At 39.0% G+C, this 10,077-nt stretch overlaps 1 protein-coding gene across 1 annotated transcript in view; it reads left to right on the top strand.

Moving 5' to 3' along the window:
• The first annotated feature begins 7,217 nt into the window (after nt 1–7,217).
• Nucleotides 7,218–10,077, top strand: part of ESR1 (estrogen receptor 1) — a 164,950-nt gene continuing 162,090 nt past the window's right edge. Inside the window, exon 1 of the mRNA XM_017821973.1 lies at nt 7,218–7,480. The gene's annotated coding sequence lies outside the window, so the exon portion shown is untranslated. The remainder of the gene's footprint in view (nt 7,481–10,077) is intronic.

The following is a 10,077-nucleotide window of genomic DNA, read 5'->3' as shown; positions in this document are numbered from 1 at the left end:
AGCTTGCTCTATTATATTATTATCCAGTTCTCTGTCCTTAGCAAATGTTAAATGGTTATAGCAATGTAACTATAGATAACTTCACTGCATTTGGCAATGCTGCTATCCAGGTCAGCTGGAATTAATTTTTAAGTTATGATTTTTATGAGAAGTCTAATGCTGTTCTTACTGCCACATAGTAATTCACTTCTTTTAGTAATTTAATAATTGTTTTTTTGGAAAGGGCCATGGATTTCTGGTGAGCTTTTTCTTCTATAATTTAATACTGTTTGATTCACATAAACTTATTGCTAGGCAGCAAATAATTTTTTAGTATTTGTTCCATTTGTTGTTTAACAATAAATACAAATTTACAGGAAGATTACCAGAAACACTCTCTTGCGTTTTTTCTTTCTTTGTAAAGAAGTAATTCACTTATTTTTATCCTTTCTTCCAGTATCTCCCTAGATATTAATAAGTTCTGGTAAAGATTGATAGCTCTTCTCTACAAGATAATGCTTAGAATTTGCTATGGGGCTCATTTTCTACAATTCTGTACAGATGTTATAAAATGACCACTTACCTCCTACTTTCCAGCAGGCTTTTCTTTCTAGTTGCATAACCAGAGAACCAGAATGTCTGTAATCTTGGGGAGAAAAAGTGGTCCTGTGCTCTTGGGGAAGCTGAGATCCAGTGTGAGCTTTAGGATGGATCGATGCAGCTGATTCCTGCAGTTTTAGCTGCCTTGCTGGGTAGAGGGTCATTATCCTGGAGGTTGTAGCTAAAATGCCAGAAGCATATGTAGTGGATTCATGCTGTTCAAGTGTTGTGAGTTGAAGAGCAAGCTTGGCTATGATAGTGGATGTTTTAACACCAGTATGGCTGGTGACAGAAGCTATGCAGGGTGGCTTGAACCTTTTCAGCCATTATTTTCATCTTGCCTTCAACCACAGTTGACCTACATTCCTAGATGCTTTGCACTGGCTTTCAATAAACCTAAAGTACTAACATCTGAGAAGTGATCCAAGTCTGTGTTTAATGACCAATCTTTAAATCCTTTACAAATGCTGTCCTCTGAGATTTTACTTCTCCTACTTCAATGAATAGGTTTGTTCAGATCACTGCAATGTGCCCAGATCACTGTGGAAATTTTATGAGACATGCCAAGAAGTGACAAGTGTCTTTTGGAACTGCTCTGCTGTTGGATTAGGAAAGCAAAGATTGTTTTGGATAGCTCAAATAGTGTCATACGGTACAATCTATCAAGTGTTTGTCTCTAATAGGTGTTAACATTATCCTCAACAACTAATGGATTTGAAAAATCTTTGTTGTTATCAGTTATGCAAACATAGCATTCTGCTTTTCCTCCTAAGCTGTTCTTTTTTTTCCTAGTTATCGATTTTATGATCTCCAGTTGTGTTTGGAAAGCAAGCAAAAATAAATGTCCTTAAATCTGGCGGTAACCCATAGGGTTTTCCTTCTTTTTGCACTTCTCTGCACTTCCTCTTCATGCAATTAATTCTTTCCTCTTTGTCACTATTTTCTAGTGCTCCTAGAAGAGTGGAAGGAAGAGGAGGAGCACAGAACAAACATTGATTTTTTCTTTTTTCTATTTCAGTTCATTCCCATTTCTGGTTAATCTAAAATCCTGGCACATTTCTCAGAGATGTTCGGCCATTAGCTTAAAGTAAACAGAATTCTTTTCATTGCTTTAATTCCTCTTCCTTTTCCTTTTCCTTGTCCCTGTGTCACCCTTTTTTTTTTTGGACACGGTGGAGAAAACTCTTATCCTTCATATTACTCAGGCCTGGGTGTCAGCTTTGCTTTGGACATCCTTGCTGATGTGCAGTCTAACACTGAATCGCTAACTAAAATTAAGCCCTTTAACTAAAATTAAAATAAATAAAAAATAATTGAGTAAATTTAAATTAATCTCTAAGATTATCCAGGCTCTTATACTAGACAGCACTGCACAGTTAGTAAATTTTTAAACATGTTTTGTCTTTTCTCCCCACTGAGGGCTTCACATCCATGCAGGAGGAGTTCCTTGTCCCTTGTGAAATCCAGAAAAGCTCTCTACTACAGTGCTTTGGGATCTATCTTGAAATGCTCTTTCCTTGGGATGTTAGCCCAAATGTGAGAGGAAGCAAGTGCAGAATCGCTGTCTACAGGTCCAGGAATGAGAAGACAAAGCTTCTGGTGGGCATCAGAGGTACAAGGGGTCTGGGCTGCCTGCCTTGCCAAGGGGGTAGGATCACAGAATCATTTAGGCTGGAGAAGACCTTTAATACCATTGAGTCCAACTGTTATCCCAGCACTGCTAAGTCCACCACTAAACCAAATCCCTAAGGGCCACTTCTAAATTTCTTTTAAATACCTCCAGGGATAGTGACTCAACCAGTTCCCTGTGCAGCCTGTCCCAATGCTTGATAACCCTTTTGGTGAAGAAACTTTTCCTAATATCCAATCTAAACCTCCCCTGGTGCATCTTGAGGCCATTTCCTCTTGTCCTATGGCTTGTTACACAGAAGAACAGACCAACTGTGTACCTGGCTACAGCCTCCATTCAGGTAGTTGTAGGCAATGATAAGGTCACCCCTCATCCTCCTTTTCTCCAGCCTAAACACTCTTAGCTCTCTCAGCTGCTCCTCATAAGGCTTGTGCTTCAGACTCTTCACCAGCTCCATTGCACTTCTCTAGACATGCTCCAGCATCTTAATGTCTTTCTTTTAGTGAGGCACTCAAAACTGGACACAGTATTCAACGTGTGGCCTCACCAGTGCCAAGTACAGAGGGTTGATCATTGCCTTTGTTCTGCTGGCCACACTGTTTTTGATACAGACCGGGATGCCATTGGCCTCCTTTTCCATCTTGACACACTGCTGGATTATGTTCAGCTGGCCGTCAACCAGAACCCCCAGGCCCTTTTCTGCTGTGTGCCTTTCCAGCCACTCAACCCCAGGCCTGTAGCACTGCATGGAGTTGTTGTGACCCAGATGCAGGACCCAGCACTTGACCTTGTTGAACCTCATACAGTTGGTTTCAGCCTACTGATCCAGCCTGTCCAGATCCCTCTGCATAGCCTTCCTACCCTCCAGCAGATCAAAACTCCTACCCAGCTTGTTGTCTGCAAACTGACTGAGAGTGCACTTGGATCTTATCCAGATCATTGATGAAGACAGGACTGGCCCCAACACTGAGCCCTGGGGAACACCACTCATGACCAGCCTCCAGCTGGATGTAACTCCATTCACCAACCACCCTTGGGGCCCAACCATCCAGCCAATTTTTAACCCAGGTAACAGTGCACACATCCACACCATGAACAAGCCAGTTTCTTCAGGAGAATGCTGTGGGAGACAGTGTCAATGGCTTTACTGTAGTTCAGATAGATGACATCCACAGCTTTTCCTTCATCCACTAAGCGGGTCACCTTGTCATAGGAGCCCAGGTTGGTTAAGCAGAACCTCCCTTTCATAAACCCATGCAGGCTGGGCCTGATCACTTGGTTGTCTTGGACAGGTAGTATGATGGCACTGAAGGTGATCTGCTCTATAATGATCCTGGATGAACCAGGAATGGCCTCTGCCCTCAGTAACGTGAGTGGTGAGTGGTGGCAGAGGGCTGGAAGGATTTGCTGGTCGGGGGGGAGCAGGCAGACATATGTGCTGTGGAGACTGAGGGCAAGGACTTAGGGGGTGTGCTTTGCCCACTCCTGGAGGGTAAAAGAGACAGCTTAGGTTAGGACAGATGAGCAATGAGCAAAGACTGGCCAATTCTCCATACTGCGATTATGGAGAAAAAATGAGCAATGGTATGAGTTGGAAAGAAACAAAGAGGAAAGGTGAGGAAGAGAAAAGTAAGTGGATGAGGGGCTTAAGGAGTGCTATTTGGGAATGAGCTGGAGAAGGGATGTGCAGGAACTGGAAGGAAGATAGGACTTCTGACAAGTGGCAGACATGGAGACTGTGCCTTGTGAGCTGCCTCAGGCTTTTATTGCAAGTTACACAATATGGGAACTTTGTTAATTAAAAAAAGTCAAAGCAATGGGATTACAGTATGTTCCTCTTCTCTTTAAAATGAAATTCTGTTCTTCACAAATGCAGAGATAAATTAGAAAATTTTGTCCAAATGGTAAAAAAAAAAGCACCCTGCCTCCCCTCACCCCCCAAAAACCCCCCACCCAAACAAACCCACAAACCCTAGGCCATACCTTTTCTGGTAAGAAATAATAAGACAAGACTTTTGGATATGTAGGACTGGCAGTCACATGGAATGACAATTCTGGGAGAAAAACACCCAAATATTGTGAATATGGAAGAATGAAGATTTTGTTTTAAGGTAAGAAATATGCTTGAAGGGAAGAAAACAGGGCATAAGGATAGAATTACATAATCTAACAGTGCTTGGTAAGGTGCATACATCTTGCTCTTTTTTAGCCATTTGGCTTGTCTGACATAGGAAGTATGGTAGTATTGGAGAAAGAGCCTATTACTACTACACTAATTAAGATTTCAAAGACAGTATTTCTGAATTCTGCATGAGTTAGATCATAAGACTGGGCAGCTTACTTGTATGTGGAGTAACAGTTTGTCTAGATAAATAGGTCAGAACCTCTGAGATTATGTCTCAGTAACTGCAGTGTGCCTGAACTCTGTAGCTGACTTTCACAGGTAAGGTCACACAAGGGCTCACTTAACAGTTCCCTTTTCTCTCTTTTTTCCCCCCTCAGATTTTCTATGAGTTTAAGTTTTCTTAAGTTTTTACCTTTTAGGTAGAGTTTAGCATTAGATTTCAGTGCAGACCTCCAAGTGAGTCTCACTGCTTGTTTTGCCAGTGCCAGAGCCCTGCAAAGGCAGGATAGCTGCTGTAGCTGCCACAGCCACCAACAAGAGAGGGAATACCTGAGTGGGCCAAGCCTATTGCTGGAGGAAGATCTTGCAGCTGGTGCTGACCAGGCTCACCTGGATATTTTGGCAGCCAAGAAGCAGCAAGACTGGCTATTTAGGGCTCTACATAAGCCTCTCCCTTTTCTTTCCCCTCTCTCTCTCTACACTTCTGGCTACACACTTATCCTTCTTGCAAAGCTCACTTGCCTGTGTTTCTGAGAAGCCTTCAGGCAATTTTGTTACAGGGTTAGTTGTGAAAAGCAGGTGATTGAATTTGAGAAAAAAGATTTAAGTGAAAGGGCAGTGTTATGGTTAAAGTGGCATGCCATCAAAGCATTCACTACTTCTGACAGATTCCTGTAAAGATATGTGTGTCATGGTTGCTGTTGAGTAAATTTGCCAGAATTGTGCTTCACTGGATCAGTTTATCCCTCAGCAGCCTGATGGGATTGCTGCATGCATAAAGATGCATAACAAACTTGGAGCAAGGTGGCTGTTATGTTCATGTAGTGTGAATTAACCTATTAGTATTTAATAAGCTTAATACACTTTCCCTCCCCCTTGAATTAATTTTTATTTCAGACACAGAAGGACAAACGAAGAACAAGGATTTTTTATTTTCCTTCAGCAGCGATTACTTAGGGTGCAAGATTCAAGGAATGTTCTTGGCTTGCATGTTAAAGAAGCATTCATTTCTTCATGCAACTTAAAGAGTGTCAGTCCCATAAATTTAGAAATCAGTTTGCATGTCCCTGTAAATCTGTCAGTGTGTTCCTTTTTATTTTTTTGAAGTCTCAAAATAATTGTTCTTTGATATTTTTAGAGAATCTGAAAATGAGAAAGTGGTAAATTTTAAAAAACACCCCTATATTAAAAATTATAGCAGTTCAGTTTCTTATATCCTGTTTTATAAACAGGGACGTGTTGGATTTCCCCCCCTTTTTTAATAGAAAAAGTTGTTTAAATATGTATTTAAATATAGAGTGCTTTTTAGGATAAATTTGCTGATTGTTTCTGCCAAATTGTTCTGTAAAGTAGGATTGAGTACAGGACAGAAGATCCTTGTTTTATTTATCTTTCTGGTTTCTCTGTTAGGTTTTGGCTTCTTGCAGATTTTTCTCAAGAATGTGTTTACTGAAAATACAGCATGTTAAGCTAGAGCTTAGAGGGTTCCTGTGCCTTGAATAACCTTTCCCAAAAACATAGATGTATTTTCTTGTGGTTTATAGAAGCTGCATCTGGCTCAGGAAGCCTCCTCCATATATGGAAATAGCTGGATATTGGCTAAGTGTGGGGAGAAATGTCATGGATACCCACCTGTTCCCCCTCATCCTTAGACATCTGCTTATAGATGGTGTTGGAGACTTGCTACTGGGCAGTTGTCTGATCCATGTCTTGTCCTATCTACTGCCTGATGGCCCTTATTGCAATGAATATGGGGGACAGGGTTTGCTCTCCAGCACTGCTTCCAGAGGTATCATGGGAACTATGCACTAAGACATGGGGATATGTGTAAAGCTCAGTTGATAATTAATTTTGCCTGATCTTCAAAGGGGAAAATGGATTAAATAGTTCAGTAGCTACAATAGCTTCAGACTATCAAGAGGAAGGACGTGGCAGAAGCATTTCATGGCACATTAGACTGCCAGTATACTGGCCAAATCTAATCATTACAAATAGGGTTTGACTCAACCAATGGGAGAGTACTTATGGGAGTTTGCTCTGTTGCCTTCAACTGGCTAGAAACAAACTTTTGTGCTTTTAAGTTTTCTCACCTATGTCTTAAAGGTTTCAGATATTGTTTCATACTCAGGACATGGAGTGCTGGGTTGAGATGTTTTTTAATATTCATGGTTGCCTGTGCTGGCAAACAGATGTGGTGCAGATTAGACTAGCAGTGCTGTGCTGTCTGAAGATTCACAAATATGGATGTTTGCTGTTTCCCGGCTGCCTATTTGGTTCCTGCTGTACATTTGGTTCCTCATCCCACTTAGGAGAAAGGTTGTTGCCTCAGCTGTGTTTCTGGATGATAGTATGCATTTCCTATTTTTCCTCACAGAAGTCACGGGAATCTCTGTGTTCAGGGGTAGGGTGGAGTTTGCTTGTTTGTCTTGGCAAGTTGCAGATTAACCTGTGTACTGCGCACATGGATGCAAGTGTGTGTCACAGTTCATCCCCTCCTTTTAAAGAGGACATAAGCAAGTAGTGAGAGATAATGTATCAGCTAATAAAATTCCTATTCAGCAAATATGAATAAAGTTTTGGAAGCAGAAGAGGGAGCTTTCCTTTTTTACAGTTTTCTCAGTTCCTCCATAGAAAAGTCAGGCACCACTCTTTATTTTCCCATAAATCCTCTTACTGTTCCCTATCTGCATATCTTTTCTTCTCCTTTAACATCTGACTTCCATAAGAGGGCTCATGCCAATGGAAGGAGGCACAGGTTGCTTTTGAACTCAGCCTCTCCAGGAACAGAGAAGGTGCCCAGGTGGGTGAGGTGTCCTGTCTGCTACACCAATCCTGCCCTCTCTGTAAGGACAAAAGAGCTGGCAGCACTACCACTAATGCTGGGAAAGAAATAAGAGTTCAGGAGCTCCCATACAACCCATAAGCAGGTAAATAACCATTTATAAGTCTGATAGTTCTGTGATAATCAAAATAATTAAATCCAGTGTTTTTTTCTGCTACACACTGAAGGTTATGCTACGTGCTTGAAGCTGTGCTGTCTGTTGGTGTATTTGTTTTCATCATATTATTTTGGAACCTCAAACTATTGTTCATTTTAAATAGATTCTGCCCTCTCAATATTGATCCTGTAAAGGCTAAGTTAAACAATGACAACAGTATTAGAAATTCCTTTTGATCTAGCTGTTGACATTAATGACTAGTGACAATTTCCTTTTCCTAAATATGCAATTTAAGTTAAATGAGCTTTACTACTAATGTGCTGCTGTATTTCTGGAGCAATTTGAGTTTATTTTCTCACTCTGCAACATAGCTTCTGCAAGGATCATGCTGCACATAGTTCTAGGTTAACTGCATGTGTGTTGAAATAGTGTGCATGTAGTATTAAATGCTTTAATTCTGTGCCTGATTTACATTCACATTGTCCCTAGGGTTAGCTAGATAGTACATTTAGAAAGGGATAAAATTCATGTCAAAAAAGCCCATTGTCAATCTCAAAATATATTTATAAAATTCATCCCTATCCCATCAATTTTTTTTCTGGTTAAATTTTGTAATGAAGTAAGGATTATGAAACATCATTAACTGTCTGTTTTGTTATATTCATGATTAAAAATTTTGATATTTTGATAGAAAATAAGCTTTCATTTTGAAATGTCTTTAACAATATCTAATAGTAAATGCTTTCCTTTTTCAAATATTTTATAGTAGCCACTTCCTTTCTGTCAAACAAAATGTTTTTGATAATCTATTGATAGCTTCTTCTTGCACCCAAAAATTTCAGCATTTCCATGTGGTGGTCATATTTAAATGAAAAGCTGGAAGAATGAGGACAGAAGAGAGAAGGGATATTACTTATACTTTTCTCTAAATTTCTCCTACCAAATGTGTAGTCCAGACCTTTGCCATTTCTCTTGATCTTTCCTCTTCTCTTTCTGCTCGCCTCCATCCCACACCAAATCATAAAAAGAAATAATTACTTGTACATGTCTGTTTTCCCTTGACTTCACTAAAAATTTTTCAAGAAGTAGCTACCAAATTGGAGTGAACGCTGTAATTAAAATGTGCTACCAATACAAAAGGGCAGGTAATAACATGTGATTGTTCTTTGAATTTCAAAATTACTTGTTTATTGGTTTTCCCTTAATGATTCAGTGGCTTGTGTGGGCTACTATTCCTGTAGTTTAACTTGGAATTCTGATGCCTACTCTAACTGAGATTTTTTATTATATCTCTTAGAACTTCTTTATATAATTTTCTTATCCCTTTACAAATCTTTCATCTTTTGGGCTATAATTTCCTCTTCTTTATCATTAGAAACAGACGACGTTTTTATTTTGTTCCTTCTCCTTTCTTGTTAGAAAATTAGAGAAAAAATATAGTGGTTCATTATATTTTGTTATAATAGCCAAAAAATTCATATACTTTAGTCATAATAAATAGGCCCATATTAACTTGGAGGTATTGAATCTGCTGAAAAGACCTCAAATTATTACTAGTCTGTCACTCATAACAACAACAGCTGTTTTTTCAGGAGCTCAACAGGCCAGGTTTGAGTTCCATGACTTCAGACAGTTCCTAATATCAGAAAGATAGATGTACATAAAGATGGCAGAGAATTTAATGAAGCTGGATCATCTTTGTCTACAATCTTAAACTGGTCTCTTTTCCTGCAATTGTAGGCAGGTTTTTAATCAAAACAATCTCTAATTTTTTCCTTAATGCTTTTTAGAAATGGAGAATTCCCTGTTAGATCACATATTCTGTGAATGTTAATGAAGCCCTAACTTGGTTAGCTTTGTAGACATTCTCTCCTGTATCCCTTCCACGCATTGTATGTTTATAACTGTACGAAAATAGGATCTATTTTGTCTTTGCCTGATTGTGTACTCAGATTCTGAAGTACTAAATTGCCTAGTTATTAATTGGATAGGCCTTGGGGATTTGTCCATTCATGGTAAAGTGATTTCCAAATTTGCTAAATCAAATAGGACTCTCTTTCCTGGGACATCAGTTTAATGTTAGGAAAAGTTTTGAATTAAAATTGGTTCGAATTAAAGTTTTGTCACTTTAAAGCAAAAGAAATACTCGCTCACTGGGCACTTCAGAAGGGAAACCCAGGCAATGTAAATTATGGTGATTCACCTACTTAGATACCTCTGCTAAAACCAATACATATTCGTATCATTTTTTTCTATTATTTTCTATTTTTTCTATATTCAGAATAAATATTTAAAATATTTATAAATATATAAATATATTTCATATATATATATTTAAAATATTCAATTATTTCCATATTTTCTATTAGGCACTAATGATCTTGGTGTTGGGGAACAGAAAAATGTGTGTTAAGAGCTTCTGGGTACTCTTGAGACCATTAAAAAGAGTATTGGAAGGAGAAGGGAAACTGCCTGCTGACTTGAATGTACTTTGTCTCTCTTAATGCTCAACAGCTGTAACAAGGATACGAATTTGTTTAACCATTTGATTTAAACAATTTCTGATATTATGTCTCTAGAACTTC

This window comes from Lepidothrix coronata, unplaced genomic scaffold, assembly GCF_001604755.1.
Source record: "Lepidothrix coronata isolate B3197 unplaced genomic scaffold, Lepidothrix_coronata-1.0 Scaffold94, whole genome shotgun sequence".
NCBI classification, from domain to species: Eukaryota; Metazoa; Chordata; class Aves; order Passeriformes; family Pipridae; genus Lepidothrix; species Lepidothrix coronata.
Note: the sequence above shows the minus strand (reverse complement) of the source record. Positions and strands in the feature narration are given on the sequence as shown.